Source organism: Oncorhynchus nerka, linkage group LG22 (assembly GCF_034236695.1).
Source record: "Oncorhynchus nerka isolate Pitt River linkage group LG22, Oner_Uvic_2.0, whole genome shotgun sequence".
Classification (NCBI taxonomy): domain Eukaryota; kingdom Metazoa; phylum Chordata; class Actinopteri; order Salmoniformes; family Salmonidae; genus Oncorhynchus; species Oncorhynchus nerka.
Genome location: NC_088417.1, coordinates 58,078,673 through 58,096,914, shown reverse-complemented (window position 1 = coordinate 58,096,914; position 18,242 = coordinate 58,078,673).

Here is an 18,242-nt window from a genome sequence, read left to right as displayed (position 1 = left end):
AATATTTCATACGGAAAGAAGTATGTTCAATAGGAAAACGATATTAGCAGGTGAGCGTCCTCTTCATCGTGCGCGCACAGACTGATTTCCAACTCTGAGTCCCAGTACTAATTCTTCCTCATTTTGGAGGAAACAATCCTGAAACCTTGATCAAAGACTGTTGACATCTAGTTGAAGCCATAGGAGTTGCAATTTGGGAGCTGGATTTTGATATGCCCCTATACTTTCCATTGTAAGAGCATGGGCTCTCAAAAAGAAAACATCTGGTTGGTTTTTCTTTGGATTTTCTCCTACCATATCTATTGTGTTATAGTCTCATACATTATTTTAAGATTTCTACAAACTTCAAAGTGTTTTCTATCCAATGGTACCAATTATATGCATATCCTGGCCTCTGGGCCTGAGTAACAGGCAGTTTGCTTTGGGCATGTCAGTCAGGGGGAAATTGAGAAAAAGGACCCTAGCCTGAAGAAGTTTAAAAACAGCTTTAATAGTAGACAGAATACGGCCTTTTCATCATCTAATTGGCCTTCACATAACTCTTATAGAATTTCCATGTGGACGGGGATATTGCAAATTTTACTGGAGGACAATTTATTTTTTAACTAAGACAAAATCATTTATAACTGAATTTGTCCAGTACGATATAGGTTCAGCAAATCCCCTTATTGTTTGGGATACCTTTAAATGTACCTTCAATTCAATATTCATCAATAATAAAAAGGCAGTTTCTGGCTAAAGGGACAAGACTAACAAGGGAAATGTGTGAACTAATAGTACAGGTAGATAGCAATAATAATTATACTACAGAGACACAAAATAATTTGGAGGAAAAACCAAAAGAACTGGAGGAACTTATTCAAGAATGATTTAATGTAATCTATTACAAAAATAAAGCAAACACGATGGAATATGAAGAAAAATTAACCAAATTCTTCCTGAATCTCCAACACAGGAAGGCTAACAAAAAGAATTTGCAGAAACGCGTTACTGAAGAGGGAGACATATGATTATCCGATTTATATTTTTATAAGAAGAAGCTAAATATTTTAAGCAGATGTTCTCTTTTCTGTCTTATCCTCACCCACTGAATGACGATTACTGTAAGGAATTCTTTCCAACTAATAAAAAAATAGGAAAATTAAGAAATGTACAGAAATAACTTTGAGGCTATTAAATCCTTTCAGTCTGGAAAAACCACAGGGCTTGATGGCATACCAGTAGATGTATATCAAGCCTTTGCTTATATACTCAAAGCTCCATTGTTTGCGTGTTTGAACTATTCCTATAGAAAAGGTAGTCTGTCAGGTACTCAGCAGGAAGGTCTGATTTCACTATTATTAAAACAACAGATGGCAAATATAAAGATCCAGTCTATCTTAAAAATTGGAGGCCTCTTACACTTCAATGTTGTGATGAAAAAATACTAGCGAAATGCATAGCACTCAGAATTAAAAAGGTTTTACCAGGTATTGTTCATCCTGATCAGACAGTTTTTTTACATGGCGATACATTGGAGATAAAATACAACAACTAATAGAACATCATGAAACATCTAAGAAGCCAGGCCTGATATTTATAGCGGACTTTGAAAAGACCTTAAAGAAAGTAAGACTGGATTTTATTTTTAAATACCTGTATTTTTTCAATTTCGGTGATTCTCTTATAAAATGGGTAAAAGTAATGTATAGCAACCCCAGATGTAAAATAGTAAACAGCCACTACTTCTCAGAGAGTTTTGAATTGTCAAGAGGAGTTAAACAAGGGTTTCTGCATATCTATTCGTTATGACCATTGAAATGCTAGCTAATAAAATCAGATCAAATAACAACATGAGAGGACTAGAAACGGTGTCCATGTATGCCGGTGACTCAAGTTCTATATTAAGTCTGCAAGCTAGATCCCTGCAATGTCTCATAGAAGATCTAGATACCTTTTCTGTACTCTCTGGACTAAAACCTAATTATGATAGGTGTACAATATTAAGTATTGGATCTTTAAAAAAATACAACTTTTACATGACCCTGTAGTTTACCTATAAAATGGGCTGACGGTGAAGTAGACATACTTGGTATTCATATCATAGAATATATAAATGAGCTCTCCACAAAGAATTTCAAAAGAAAACTTGTGAAAATAGACAAGCTCCTGCAACCTGTCTATTTATGGAAAATTATCATATTCTTAGTCATATCTGTTTAATCACTTACTTATGGCGCTGCCTTCTGTACTCCTGATGATTGGTTTTTCAAAACATACGAGCAAAACATATTTAGCTTTACCTGGGAGGACGCTAAACCAGACAAGATAAAGCGTGCCCATCTATATAATAGGGCTCCCGAGTGGCGCAGCGGTCTAAGGCACTACATCTCAGTGCAAGAGGTATCACTGCAGTCCCTGGTTCAAATCCATACTGCATCACTTTGGGTGTCCCGTAGGGCGGTGCACAATTGGCCCAGCATTGTCCAGGTTTGGCTGGCGGTCATTATAAATAAATGTGTTCTTCTAGTTAAATAATGGCTAAACATAATAAATACGTAATATGAATTGGGTGGGTTGAGATGATTAAATATATAAGCACTAAACTGCTCTCTGAAAGCTTAACTTATTCAAAGGATTTACTGGAACCCTAAATGGTTCTCAATTAGATTAATAAAAAAGCTCATCCAAAAAAAAAATCATTTTCAAAGTATCTCTCTTTTTCAAACAAGGATTGCAGAGCTGGCTACAATTTTAATTTCATCCCCCCTGAAAAGATAGAACAAATATTATGGCTGAAGTCAAACGTTTGAAAAGGGTATATACCTACTTCTGTTGTACCCTTAAGCACGGTACCTTACCCCAAAGTGCCCATGACCTGCTCCCAGCCTGTGGTGTGTGTGTGTGTGTGTGTGTGTGTGTGTGTGTGTTGTGTCAGGTTGGTCACTATGACAGAATATCTGTGCAAATGACCAATAAAGCAAGTATGGTGAAATGGAGGCTTAGTCTGTCAAAATAACGTTAGCTGTTTTCCAGTCGTACTAGAACTACAATACCTGCAAGTATTCTGGTGGACTTCACATGCTGGTTGTGGGAGAATATCCATAGCCCAACCTTATTAACCTAGCACCAACAACCCAACCTTTCTGTATTTACAGAAAACAACCCAACTATTGACCCAATGCCTGCAACCAAGCAACTGGGTCATCCAAACAACTCACATTTTTGTATAACTTACAAAACTTACATCTCAAAGCCATGCATGTAAGAAGCCTTGATATGTCTGGTGCACACATATTTCTCTGTCCTCAGTTTGATTGAGGGCCTCAATCTGTATGCTTGCCTTGTAACTGATTGCTTCTAGAAAGAGAGAAGGAACAACACATTATTAAAATGAGCTATCTACTAGTTTAAAGCAATTAAAACCTGTTTGGGTGCATGAACCGCTAGCAGGACACCTACGACAACATCCGGTGAAATTGCAGAGCGCGGAATTCAAAATACAAAAATCGTAATATTAAACTTTCATGAAAATACAAGTGTCATACATCATTTAAAAGCTTAACTTCTTGTTAATCCAACCACGTTGTCAGATTTCAAAAAGGCTTTATGGCGAAAGCATACCATGCGATTATCTGAGGATAGCGCCCCACATCAAAATACTTTTTCAACCAGCACAGGTGTCAGAAAAATCACAAATAGCGATTAAATAAATCACTTACCTATGAAGATCTTCCGCTGTTTGCAATCCCAAGGGTCCCAGCTACACTATGGATGGTTGTTTTGTTCGATGAAGTCCTTCCTTATATCCAAAAAAGTATGTTTAGTTGGCGCCAATGATCTCAGTAATCCACTCGTTCAACGAGCATACAAACAAATCCAAACAGTTACAGGTAAAGTTCGTCCAAACAAGTCAAACAATATTTCTAATTAATCCTCAGGTACTCTAATATCTAAATAAATAATAATAGTTAACTTCTTTGGGATAGGGGGCGGTATTTTGACATCCTAGATGAAAAGCGGGCCCAAAGTAAACTACCTGCTACTCAGGCCCAGAAGCTAGGATATGCATATTGGGTAGATTTGGATAGAAACTGTTTTTAAAATAATGTCTGAGTATAACAGAACTGAAATGGCAGGCGAAACACCGAGGACAAACCATCCCCCCCCACAAAAATAATCCTACCACTGATTTCAATGGCTGGCACTTTTATAATAGGGCAAAATCGTGCCGGAATGCAGTTCCTAGGACTTCCACTAGATGTCAACCGTCTTTAGAAAGAGTTTCAGGCTGGTTTTTGGAAAAATTAGCCAGAAATTGTAGTTTTTCTATGTGGCTCCCATTTTGGCTGTAGTGTTTTCAAATGCTTGAATGAGAGTGCGTTCTTTGGTATTTTTCTCCTGTAAAGACATTAACGATTCTCTGTCTTCAATTGTATCATTTATTTGTGTATTAGGATACCTAAGGTTTGATTATAAACGTTGATTGACTTGTTTGGATAAGTTTATTGGTAACGTTTGAGATTCATTTTGTATGCATTTTGATGGAGGGAAACCGGTGGATTATTGACTGAAGCACGCCAGCTAAACTGAGTTTTTATGGATATAAAGAAGGACATTATTGAACAAAAGGACCATTTGTAATGTAACTGAGACCTTTTGGAGTGCCAACAGAAGAAGATCTTCAAAGGTAAGGCATATATTATATCGCTACTTCTGACTTTCGTGTCGCAACTCCCTAGTTGAAAATGATTTGTTATGCATTTGTTTGCTGGGCGCTGTCCTCAGATAATCACATGGTTTGATTTCGCCATAAAGCCTTATTGAAATCTGACACGGCTGCTGGATTAACAAGAAATTAAGCTTTATTTTGATGTATTGCACTTGTGATTTCATGAAAGTTTAATATTTATAGTAATTTCAATTTGGTGCTCCGCAATTCTCCGCAAAGTCCCACAACAAGTTTTAAGATGGAGAATAGTATGTTTAATAGGGAAGATAAATAACAAAGAGCGCGCACCTCATTCACGCGCCAACAAGATTAATTTTCTAATGAGAGACACCTTGTAGTTTTTCCAACTACTTGCTCATTTTTCAAAAAACAAGCCTGAAACCCTTTAAAAAGACTTGACATCTAGTGGAAGCCATAGGAACTGCAATCTGGGTCCTATCTATTTGTATTTCCCATAGGCTAGCACTGAGATGGCCTGTGACCTCAACAAAAAAAAGATTCCGGGTGGATGTTCCACTGGTTTTCGCCTGCCATATCAGTTCAGTTATACTCACAGACATTATTTTCAGAGTGTTTTCTATCCAATGCTACCAAGTATATGCAAATCCTTGCTTCTGGGCCTGAGTAACAGGCAGTTTACTTTGAGCACGTCAAATTCCGAACAAAAACCAGTCTCCAAAACAGGTTAAATATCTAATTGTTACAAAGAATCAATGTATGGGCTGCATTTATGAGAATAATACATGCATTTAACTTGCAGTTGAAGTCGGAAGTTTACATACACCTTAGCTAAATACATATAAACTCAGTTTTTCACCATTTAATCCAAGTAAGAATTCCTTGTCACTTTATTTTAAGAATGTGAAATGTCAGAACAATAGTAGAGAGAATGATTTATTTCAGCTTTTATTTCTTTCCTCACATTCCCAGTGGGTCAGAAGTTTACATACACTCAATAAATATTTGGTAGGATTTTCTTTAAATTGTTTAACTTGTGCCAAATGTTTCGGGTAGCCTTCCACAACCTTCCCACATTAAGTTGGGTGAATTTTGGCCCATTTCTCCTGACAGAGCTGGTGTAACTGAGTCAGGTTTGTAGGCCTCCTTGCTCGCACACGCTTTTTCAGTTCTGCCCACACATTTTCTATAGGATTGAGGTCAGGGCTTTGTGATGGCCACTGCAATACCTTGACTTTGTTGTCCTTAAGCCATTTTGCCACAACTTTGGAAGTATGCTTGGGGTCAATGTTCAATTGGAAGACGCATTTGCAACCAAGCTTTAACTTCTTGAGGGGTTGCTTCAATATATCCACTAATTTTCCTACCCCATGATGCCATCTATTTTGTGAAGTGCACCAGTCCCTCCTGCAGCAAAGTTGCAAGCCTCCCCCTTTTTCCTCCAAACATAATGGTCATTATGGCCAAACAGTTCTATTTTTGTTTCATCAGAACAGAGGACATTTCTCCAAAAAGTACAATCTTTGTCCCTATGTGCAGTTTATAACCGTAGTCTGGCTTTTTTATGGCGGTTTTTGAGCAGTGCCTTCTTCCTTGCTGAGCGGCCTTTCAGGTTATGTCAAAATAGGACTTGTTTTAATGCGGATATAGATACTTTTGTACCTGTTTCCTCCAGCATCTTCACAAGATCCTTTGCTGTTGTTCTGGGATTGATTTGCACTTTTCGCACCAAAGTACATTCAGCTCTAGGAGACAGAACGCGTCTCCTTCCTGAGAGGTATGGTGGCTGCGTGGTCCCATGGTGTTTATACTTGCGTACTATTGTTTGTACAGATGAACGTGGTACCTTCAGGCGTTTGGAAATTGCTCCCAAGGATGAACCAGACTTTCTGAGGTCTTGGCTGATTTCTTTTGATTTTCCCAGGATGTCAAGCAAAGAGGCACTGAGTTTGAAGGTAGGCCTTGAAATACATCCACAGGTACACCTCCAATTGACTCAAATTATTTCAATTACCCTATCAGACGCTTCTAAAGCCATGACATAGTTTTCTGGATTTTTCCAAGCTTTTTAAAGGCACAGTCAATTTAGTGTATGTTAACCTCTGACCCACTGGATTTGTGATAATAATCTGAAATAATCTGTCTGTAAACAATTGTTGTAAAAATTACTTGTGTTATGCACAAAGTAGATGTCCTAACCGACTTGCCAAAACTATAGTTTGTTAACAAGAAATTTGTGGAGTGGTTGAAAAATTAATTTTAATGACTCCAATCTAAGTATATGCAAACTTCCGACTTCAACCGTACCTTATCATTCTTGTAGACGATGGGCTCATTTATACATTCAAAAAAGTGTCATGAGTGAGTCCACCACAAAACATTTCCAGGGTGTTTATGCATCCTCCTCCCAATACAGCCTCTTCCATCACCATGGGTAAGGGAAGGGTATTCATCTGCAAGTGAAGTTTGGCTTTGATGCCAGATCAACTCATATTGTTGCTAGCTACCTACCTTAGCTGTCGTGCTAGCTAACATGCTACTGAACCGTGACACTATAGTATTGACATGCATATTGGTATTAATTTAAAGCAACGTATTCACCTAAAAAATATAAGTGTCTAGGAAAATCTTTAGTTAGCTAGCTTCCAATCACCTGAACTCTGCCAAAAATATGATAGCTAACGTTAGCTAGCTAAGCGCTAAGCAGTCAGTAGCGCAGACAGTTTAAAACTGTTATCAACAAAAATGTGTTTCACTCTATCCCATAAAACATGACATTACTAAATAGGCATCATTTAGGAAGTTTAATTAATAAGTTAGACACTCATATTATTGTTGCCACTAGTGGAAAACGTTTGCAAACATCTGACAACATTTTGTGCCACACTATTTAGATTGCAGCAAATTTGACACAAACTTGCAGAACGTTTGCAGCAACTAATTTATTTTTGATGCAAATGGAAAAAATATATTAACCAGCTCGGGCAAGTGCAACTCCAGTCAGGTTCAGCGAAGTGCAACTGCAGTCAAGTCCAAGTGTCAATGAAATCCACAAGATCAATTGTCAAAATCTGAAGCCACATCCCAATAGGAATGGCAGGGCTGCTGCAGCAGAAAATAAGGCATGTGGGAAAAATAGATTATTTGACACTCCTGCTTAACACCACAAACCATAAGGATTATGGTAGTATATTTCAACTCCACGACACTACGTCCTCGGAGGTGAGTGCAGACAAAAGTTTTTTGTGTGAACCTCCGACTCCTTCGAGTTGCTGTTCAGTCGATACTTCAAAATGACTTACACCCTTACCGTGTACCTATGTTTGTCCTCTTGTTGCATGCCTTTCGTTGTTTGCTGAAATCCATACTTTTTTATAAAGCGTTAATCAAATACAATCACCGACTGTTTTCTTGTTGCTGTTGCTCTAAGATGCCAACTCAGCATGATTGTGCATGTACCGATTAAATGAAGGGATCCTTGAGCCGCCCGCTTGGCTCAGGGATCCCTTCATTTAATTTCTACATTCACTGGTTTGAGCTCCACCACTCGCCCATATGCTTTATGAAGAGGGGAATATGAGGAGCTAGGCAGGCAGGCATCTAGGCTACACCACGCAGTCCCTCATGCATATTTAAAGTTGTCTTCCACCAGTTTGCATTTTATACCTCATCTTGCCCCCATCTGCGATTAGACATTCAGATGTTGATAAATTATCTTGTGTGCTGAAGCAAAGAAGGAAAAGTAGACATCCACTCTCCCTACTGAGTTATGAGTACGGGCATCCCCCCCAAAAAGCAGATATATTGGGCAAGCGGCCGGCGGGGAGAAAAACTGCATATTTAAATCTAATTTTTAGATTGTGGAGACAGTGAAATGCGTATTTATTGGCCCTTCGTAACAATACAAATAATAAATAATAATAGTAATAGGAACAAAATTGTAACACGGGGACTAAATACACAATGATGGCTTGGCTATATACATGGTGTTACCAGTACCAAGTCGATGTGCAGGGTTAGGAGAAAAATGTAGGTAGATATGTACAGTACCAGTCAAAAGTTTGGACACACCTACTCATTCCAGGGTTTTTCTTTATTTTTACTATTTTCTACATTGAAGAGTGTGCCAAGAGTGTGCAAAGTTGTCATCAAGGCAAAGGGTGGCTACTTTGAAGAATCTCATATATAAAATATATTTTGATTTGTTTAACACTTTTTGGATTATTACATGATTCCATATGTGTTCTCATAGTTTTTATGTCTTCACTATTATTCTACAATGTAGAAAATAGTAAGAATAAAGAAAAACACTTGAATGAGTAGGTGTGTCCAAACTTTTGACTGGTACTGTATGTGTTGGAGTGACTCTAGGACGAGTGTGGAAGATGAGAGGGCGGGGAATGTGGTACTGTACTGGGAAAGAGAGGGTTATGGAATTGGACAAGGAATTTAGAAGCTGATCACACAGTGAGTTTGAATTGCATCACCGAGGTGTGCTACCCGTTCGGGCTGTCGATGGGTTCCCGCGCTCTGGCGGTCCCAGTCATAATTCATCATTTTTATGGTAAGTGACACAGCGTTTCGGTCCCAGAGAGATGGATGAATAGCCTGACATTTATGACATTTATTTTCTTTGGACTTTGGCATGATAATCAGCTTGGGCAATCTAATAGCCACCATATATTATGAAAATAACCACATAAATACAGAGAGAATTTGAGAAAAAAAAGGCTTAAGACGGAGGTTCATGCAAACTAAGAATGAGACACCTAAAGACTGTAACTCTTTTCCACTGATGTGGAATAACTATGCCATAGCAGATCTGTGGGTTGCACTACACTATTCATATAACCATTAAACTGTGGCCCCACTTATACCATATTCCGTTCTCATCAATAATGAACTTACCTCTCCCAGTTGAACACGGTACTACTCAATAGAGATCTCGACAAAGGCTTTGGTTGGAACAGAGTATTGTAATGTGCATAATAGTAGTACTGCTGAATCCTAATGTGAGGACATTCATCTACATTCATGAAACAAAAGATGAGTACTGCATTACAATAGCCTTTGCTGACTGGGATAAAAATGGAAATATGGGTAATATTCAGCAGTAGAATATACTGGCCATGCTAAAGCTTTATCACGACCAACAGCAGAGATGCACAACTCCAGTTCCGGAATACAGACAGTTTTCCTCCCCATAGCACCTCATTGACCAATACATGTTACTGGTCAACTGAAGACCTAGAAATCAGTCGAGTCAAAAAGCAAGGATGAAAATGCAACAGGAGGGCAGTGACACAACAGGACCAGAGTTGTGCACCCCCTGAACTGACCTACATTAGGCCTACCAACCAGATATTTAAGCATAGCAACTAAGAACTTATCTATGAACAATATATTGCCAACAACGTCTCTGTCACATTATGGAGGGTCATACTTTAGGTCAATATAAGACTTCTACTTTGAACAAAATTATTTTATGCAGCTGCATGGTGCCCTCTGCTGGACGTTGACTGCATGTGCCAATAGATCACAGCATATTTTGCATGGGCTTGTGAGAGAAGAGAATGTTGTGTGTTCAAAATGTTCTGCTTTGCTTGATTTCTGTTGTCTAACTTGAGAAACATTGGGATGATACAGGTAGCAGTATTTAAATTTCCAGTATATAACCTGAAATCACAAATAGGCCTAATTTGATCATATACAGTGCCTTCGGAAAGTACTCAGACCCATTGACTTCTTCCATATTTTGTTATGTTACAGCCTTATTTTTAAAATGATTGAATCAACAAAAAAAAATGCAATCTACACACAATACCCCATAATGACAAAGCAAAAACCGATTTTTTTGAAACATATAAAAAAATTCTAACAGAAATACCTTATTTACATAAGTATTCAGACCCTTTGCTTTGAGCTCAGGTGCATCCTGTTTCCATTGATTGGACATGATTTGGAAAGGCACACACCTGTCTATATAAGGTCCCACAGTTGACAGTGCATGTCAGAGCAAAAACTAAGCCATGAGGTCGAAGGAATTGTCCATAGAGCTCCAAGACACAGATGTTGAGGCACAGATCTGGGGAAGGGTACAAAAATATCTGCATTGAAGGTCCCCAAGAACACAGTGGCCTCAGTCATTCTTAAATGGAAGAAGTTTGGAACCACCAAGACTCCTCTAGGAGATGCCTGCCCGGCCAAACTGAGCAATCGGGGGAGAAGGGCCTTAGTCAAGGAGGTGACCAAGAACCCAATGGTCACACTGAAAGAACTCCAGAGTTCCTCTTTGGATATGGGAGAACCTTCCAGAAGGACAACCATCTATGCAGCACTCCACCAATCAGACCTTTATGTAGAGTGGCCAGACGAAAGCCACTCCACAGTAAAAGGCACATGACAGCCCGCTTGGAATTTACCAAAATGTACCTAAAGGACTCTCAGACCATGAGAAACAAGATTCTCTGGTCTGATGAAACTAACATTGAACTCTTCGGCCTGAATGCCAAGAGTCACGTCTGGAGGAAACCTGGCACCATCCCTACAGTGAAGCATGGTGGTGGCAGCATCAGGCTGTGGGGATGTTTTTCAGCACCCGTTACTGGAAGATTAGTCAGGATCGAGGCAAAGATGAACAGACTAAAGTACAGAGATATCCTTGATGAAAAACTGCTCCAGAGCGCTCAGCACCTCAGACTTGGGGCAAAGGTTCAGCTTCTAACAGGACAATGACCCCAAGCACACAGCCAAGACAATGCAGGAGTGGCTTCGGGACAAGTCTCTGACTGTCCTTGAGTGGCCCAGCCAGAGCCCGAACTTGAGCCCGGACCCAATCGAACATCTCTGGAGAGACCTGAAAATAGCTGTACAGCAATGCTCCCCATCCAACCTGACAGAGCTTGAGAGGATCTGCAGGGGAGAAACTCCCCAAATACAGGTGTGCCAAGCTTGTAGCATCATACTTTTTCAATTTTATTTTATTTTTCCTTGATTTAACCAGGTAGGCTAGTTGAGAACAAGTTCTCATTTACAACTGCGACCTGGCCAAGATAAAGCAAAGCAGTTCGACACATACTACAACACAGAGTTACACATGTAGTAAAACAAACATACAGTCAATAATACAGTAGAAAAAGTCTATATACAGTGTGTGCAAATGAAGTAAGATAAGGGAGGTAAGGCAATAAATAGGCCATGGTGGCGAAGTAATTACAATATACCAATTAAACACTGGAATGGTATATGTGCAGAAGATGAATGTGCAAGTAGAGATACTGGAGGAAAGATAAATACATAAATACAGTATGGGGATGAGGTAGTTAAATGGGTTATGTACAGGTGCAGTGATCTGTGAGCTGCTTAAAGCTAGTGAGGGAGATATGAGTCTCCAGCTTCAGTGATTTTTGCAGTTCGTTCCAGTCATTGGCAGCAGAGAACTGGAAGGAGAGGCAGCCAAAGAGGAATTGGTTTTGGGAGTGACCTGTGAGATATACCTGCTGGAGCGCGTGCTACGGGTGGTGACTATGGTGACCAGTGAGCTGAGATAAGGCGGGGCTTTACCTAGCAAAGACTTGTAGATGACCTGGAGCCAGTGGGTTTAGCGACGAGAGCGTACAGGTCGCAGTTGTGGGTAGTATATGGGGCTTTGGTGACAAAACAGATGGCACTGTGATAGACTGCATCCAATTTGTTGAGTAGAGTGTTGGAGGCTATTTTGTAGATGACATCGCTGTAGTCGAGGATCGGTAGGATGGTCAGTTTTACGAGGGTATGTTTGGCAGCATGAGTGAAGGATGCTTTGTTGCAAAATAGGAAGCCGATTTTAGATTTAATTTTGGATTGGAGATGCTTAATGTGAGTCTGGAAGGAGAGTTTAAAGTCTAGCCAGACACCTAGGTATTTGTAGTTGTCCACATATTTTAAGTCAGAACCGTCCAGAGTAGTGATGCTGGATGGGCGGGCAGGTGCGGGCAGCAATCGGTTGAAGAGCATGCACTTAGTTTTACTTGCATTTAAGAGCAGTTGGAGGGCAAGGAATGAGAGTTGTATGGCATTGAAGCTCGTCTGGAGGTTAGTTAACACTAACACGCTCCTAAGTTTCCTGAATAGTTGCATATCACGGGGGCTATTCGGAGCTAATAAAGTACGCCACAGGATATTTTTGTGCTGGTCAAGGGCAGTCAGGTCTGGAGTGAACCAAGAGTATATCTGTTCCTGGTTCTAAAGAAGACTCAATGCTGTAATCAGTGCTTCAACAATGTACTGAGTAAATTAGCAACAATTTCTTAAAAGCTGTTTTTGTTTTGTCATTATGGGGTATTGTGTGTAGATTGATGAGGGAAAAAACGATTTAAATACATTTTAGAATAAGGCTGTAACGTAACAAAATGTGGAAAATGTCAAGGGGTCTGAATACTTTCCAAAGGCACTGTACAACAACACAGGTACGAGCAAGCAGGTACTATTTGACAACTCAGACTCGCAACACATGTGGCAAGGACTACATCACTGTCTACAAAGTTCTACATTGGAAATCTAGTAATTATAAGACTCGCTCTCAAGACTGGCTGGTACTAGAGGTTCCATGAGTTTCCTCTGAGTTAGGACAAACTGCTTTCAGACTCTATCCTGGAATGACCTACAGGTCACTTTAAAATGTGATTCTTTGGTCACAAAAGGTGAATTTAGGGCTCTGATAAAACATGTAACCAATGAAACTGCACTTGTTTCGATTGATTGTATATATTAATTTTGAATGTAACGTGATATATTTGAAATTAAATTTTGTAGTAATCATGCTTAAATGTGTTGTTCACATTGCTTGAAGTGTTGTTCCCAAGGCACCATTGAAAATGAGAACCTGGTCTCAATGGGTTCCCTTGGTTATAAAGAAAGATAAATAAGGGAAACTCTCAAAGGACTGAATACTCACGAAGCCGCCGGCCCAGATGGAATCCCTGGCCAGGTCCACAGAGTGTGTGCTGTCCAGCTGGTGGTCGTCTTCTTGGACATCTTCAACCTGTCCCTGTCCCATGCTGTAGTCCCCACCTACTTCAAGCAGACCACCATCGTGCCAGTGCCCAAGAAAAACAAAGTGACATGCCCAAATGACTATCACCCCGTCACACTAACCCTGGTCATCATAAAATGCTTTGAGTGGCTAGTCATGGCCCACATCAAGGCCTGCAGGCCAGGCACACTGGACCCACTGCAATTTGCACACTGCTCCAACAAAATCAAATCAAAGTTTATTTGTCATGTGCGCCGAATACAGTGAAATACTTACTTACAGGCTCTAACTAACAGAGCAAAAAAATTATTAGGTGAACAACTACATCACTCCCAAGATGGCGTAGCAGTCAGACGTCTTTGTCCTCGTCCTGTCATGTCCCATGTATATCTATCTTTTTATTTTATTTTATTTTTCTTCTTTCTTCATATCATTTTTAATATTTTTCTAAACCTCAACTTCAAATACTCTCCTGCAACCCGCCTCACCCAATGTGGTGTGGATCTGCATTTTTCAAAAGTATTTTTCTTTACTTCAGAACCGGAATCCCCCAACAGAAGCTAGCCAGCTAACTAGCTACTAGCTAGTAGTCAGTTTACCACTCCTAGCGGTCGTCAGCTAACCTTTAGCTCGGAAAACTCTCACCAATTTGCACAACGACAGAGCATAGCGGTCCTATTTCTCTCCATATCCCCGGAGTCCTATCGCAAGCTCTGAACCTTTTCACCTGGATCATCGCAGCTATCCCATGCTAGGCCCATCTCCCGGCTAGCTGAAGAGGTCCATCAGCCACTCCGGGTCTACAATACCTTTTTTGACAATTGGCCCGGACCCCTTTTACTGCCGGTACGGAGCTCCTTCATGACTGGACTACTGATGTAATCTGCCCGAGGGGGTTATTCAACCGGCTCCTACGTCGCGACGTCCCCTGGATGCCTGTCCGCTAGCTGCCTAGAGCATATTGGACTGTTAGCTAAAGAGATCCATCGGCCAATTTCTTGGGCCACTATACCTATTTTGCCAATTGAACTGAACTCCTTTGCTACACAGAACCCTACTACTCCATCACGACTGATCTATTCGACGTAAGGCTATAACAGATATTCTCCATCGCGACGTCCCTCCAAGGCACTTCTGCTAACTTGCTAGCCCCGGCCTGCTAACTGTCTGAATCACTGTGTATCCAGCCAGCCTAACTACTCACTGGACTCCTATGATAACTAGGCTACGCATGCCTCTCCCTAATGTCAATATGCTTTGTCCATTGCTGTTCTGGTTAGTGATTGTCTTACTTCACTGTAGAGCCTCTAGCCCTGCTCAATATACCTTAGCCAACCCTTTAGTTCCACCTCCCACACATGCAGTGACATCAGCTGGTTTAAATGTCTCTAGAGACTATATCTCTCTCATCATCACACAATGCCTAGGTTTACCTCCAATGTATTCACATCCTACCATACCTTTGTCTGTACAATATGCCTTGAATTTATTCTATCGCGCCCAGAAACCTGCTCCTTTTACTCTCTGTTCCGAACGTACTAGACGACCAGTTCTTATAGCCTTTAGCCATACCCTTATCCTACTCCTTCTCTGTTCCTCTGGTTATGTAGAGGTTCATCCATGCCCTGCAGTGCCTAGCTCCCCTCCTATTCCCCAGGTGCTCTCATTTGTTGACTTCTGTAACTGTAAAAGTCTTGGATTTATGCATGTTAACATTAGAAGCCTCCTCCCTAAGTTTGTTTTATTCACTGCTTTAGCACACTCTGCCAACCCGGATGTCCTACCCGTGTCTGAATCCTGGCTTAGGAAGACCACCAAAAACCCTGAAATTTCCATCCCTAACTATAACATTTTCCGACAAGATAGAACTGCCAAAGGGGGCGAAGTTGCAATCTACTGCAGAGATAGCCTGCAGAGTTCTGTCTCACTATCCAGGTCTGTAACAAAACAATTCAAGCTTCTACTTTAAAAAATCCACCATTCTAGGAACAAGTCTCTCACCATTGCTGCTTGCTATAGACCTCCCTCTGCCTCCAGCTGTGCCCTGGACACCATATGTGAATTGATTGCCTCCCATCTTTCTTCAGAGCTCGTGCTGCTTGGTGACCTAAACTGGGACATGCTTAACACCCCAGCCATCCTACAATCTAAGCTTGATGCCCTCAATCTCACACAAATTATCAATGAGCCTACCAGGTACAACCCCAAATCCATAAACACGGGCACCCTCATAGATATCATCCTAACCAACTTGCTCTCCAAATACACATCTGCATTTTTCAACCAAGATCTCAGCGATCATTGCCTGCATCTGTAATGGGTCTGTGGTCAAACGACCACCCCTCATCACTGTCAAACGCTCCCTAAAACACTTCAGCGAGCAGGCCTTTCAAATCGACCTGGCCCGGGTATCCTGGAAGGATATTGACCTCAACCCGTCAGTAGAGGATGTATGGTTATTCTTTAGAAGTGCCTTCCTCACCATCTTAAATAAGCATGCCCCATTCAAAAAAATGTAGAACCAGAACCAGGAATCCTCCTCCCCCTCCCCCCCCTCCTCCCTCTCTGCAGATGACTTCGTCAACCATTTTGAAAAGAAGGTCGACGACATCCGATCCTCGTTTGCTAAGTCAAACGACACCGCTGGTTCTGCTCACACTGCCCTACCCTGTGCTCTGACCTCTTTCTCCCCTCTCTCCAGATGAAATCTCGCGTCTTGTGACGGCCGGCCGCCCAACAACCTGCCCGCTTGACCCTATCCCCTCCTCTCTTCTCCAGACCATTTCCAGAGACCTTCTCCCTTACCTCACCTCGCTCATCAACTCATCCCTGACCGCTGGCTACGTCCCTTCCGTCTTCAAGAGAGCGAGAGTTGCACCCCTTCTGAAAAAACCTACACTCGATCCCTCCGATGAACTACAGACCAGTATCCCTTCTTTCTTTTCTCTCCAAAACCCTTGAACGTGCCGTCCTTGGCCAGCTCTCCCGCTATCTCTCTCAGAATGACCTTCTTGATCCAAATCAGTCAGGTTTCAAGACTAGTCATTCAACTGAGACTGCTCTTCTCTGTATCACGGAGGCACTCCGCACTGCTAAAGCTAACTCTCTCTCCTCTGCTCTCATCCTTCTAGACCTATCGGCTGCCTTCGATACTGTGAACCATCAGATCCTCCTCTCCACCCTCTCCGAGTTGGGCATCTCCGGCGCGGCCCACGCTTGGATTGCGTCCTACCTGACAGGTCGCTCCTACCAGGTGGCGTGGCGAGAATCCGTCTCCTCACCACGTGCTCTCACCACTGGTGTCCCCCAGGGCTCTGTTCTAGGCCCTCTCCTATTCTCGCTATACACCAAGTCACTTGGCTCTGTCATAACCTCACATGGTCTCTCCTATCATTGCTATGCAGACGACACACAATTAATCTTCTCCTTTCACCCTTCTGATGACCAGGTGGCGAATCGCATCTCTGCATGTCTGGCAGACATATCAGTGTGGATGACGGATCACCACCTCAAGCTGAACCTCGGCAAGACGGAGCTGCTCTTCCTCCCGGGGAAGGACTGCCCGTTCCATGATCTCGCCATCACGGTTGACAACTCCACTGTGTCCTCCTCCCAGAGCGCTAAGAACCTTGGCGTGATCCTGGACAACACCCTGTCGTTCTCAACTAACATCAAGGCGGTGGCCCGTTCCTGTAGGTTCATGCTCTACAACATCCGCAGAGTACGACCCTGCCTCACACAGGAAGCGGCGCAGGTCCTAATCCAGGCACTTGTCATCTCCCGTCTGGATTACTGCAACTCGCTGTTGGCTGGGCTCCCTGCCTGTGCCATTAAACCCTACAACTCATCCAGAACGCCGCAGCCCGTCTGGTGTTCAACCTTCCCAAGTTCTCTCACGTCAACCCGCTCCTCCGCTCTCTCCACTGGCTTCCAGTTGAAGCTCGCATCCGCTACAAGACCATGGTGCTTGCCTACGGAGCTGTGAGGGGAACGGCACCTCAGTACCTCCAGGCTCTGATCAGGCCCTACACCCAAACAAGGGCACTGCATTCATCCACCTCTGGCCTGCTCGCCTCCCTACCACTGAGGAAGTACAGTTCCCGCTCAGCCCAGTCAAAACTGTTCGCTGCTCTGGCCCCCCAATGGTGGAACAAACTTCCTCACGACGCCAGGACAGCGGAGTCAATCACCACCTTCCGGAGACACCTGAAACCCCACCTCTTTAAGGAATACCTAGGATAGGATAAAGTAATCCTTCTCACCCCCTTAAAAGATTTAGATGCACTATTGTAAAGTGGCTGCTCCACTGGATGTCATAAGGTGAATGCACCAATTTGTAAGTCGCTCTGGATAAGAGCGTCTGCTAAATGACTTAAATGTAAATGTAAACCAGTCAGGATGCTCTCGATGTTGCAGCTGTAGAACCTTTTGAGGATCTGAGGACCCATGACAAATCTTTTTAGTTTCCTGAGGGGGAATAGGCTTTGTCGTGCCCTCTTCACGACTGTCTTGGTGTGTTTGGACCATTCTAGTTTGTTGCTGATGTGGACACCAAGGAAC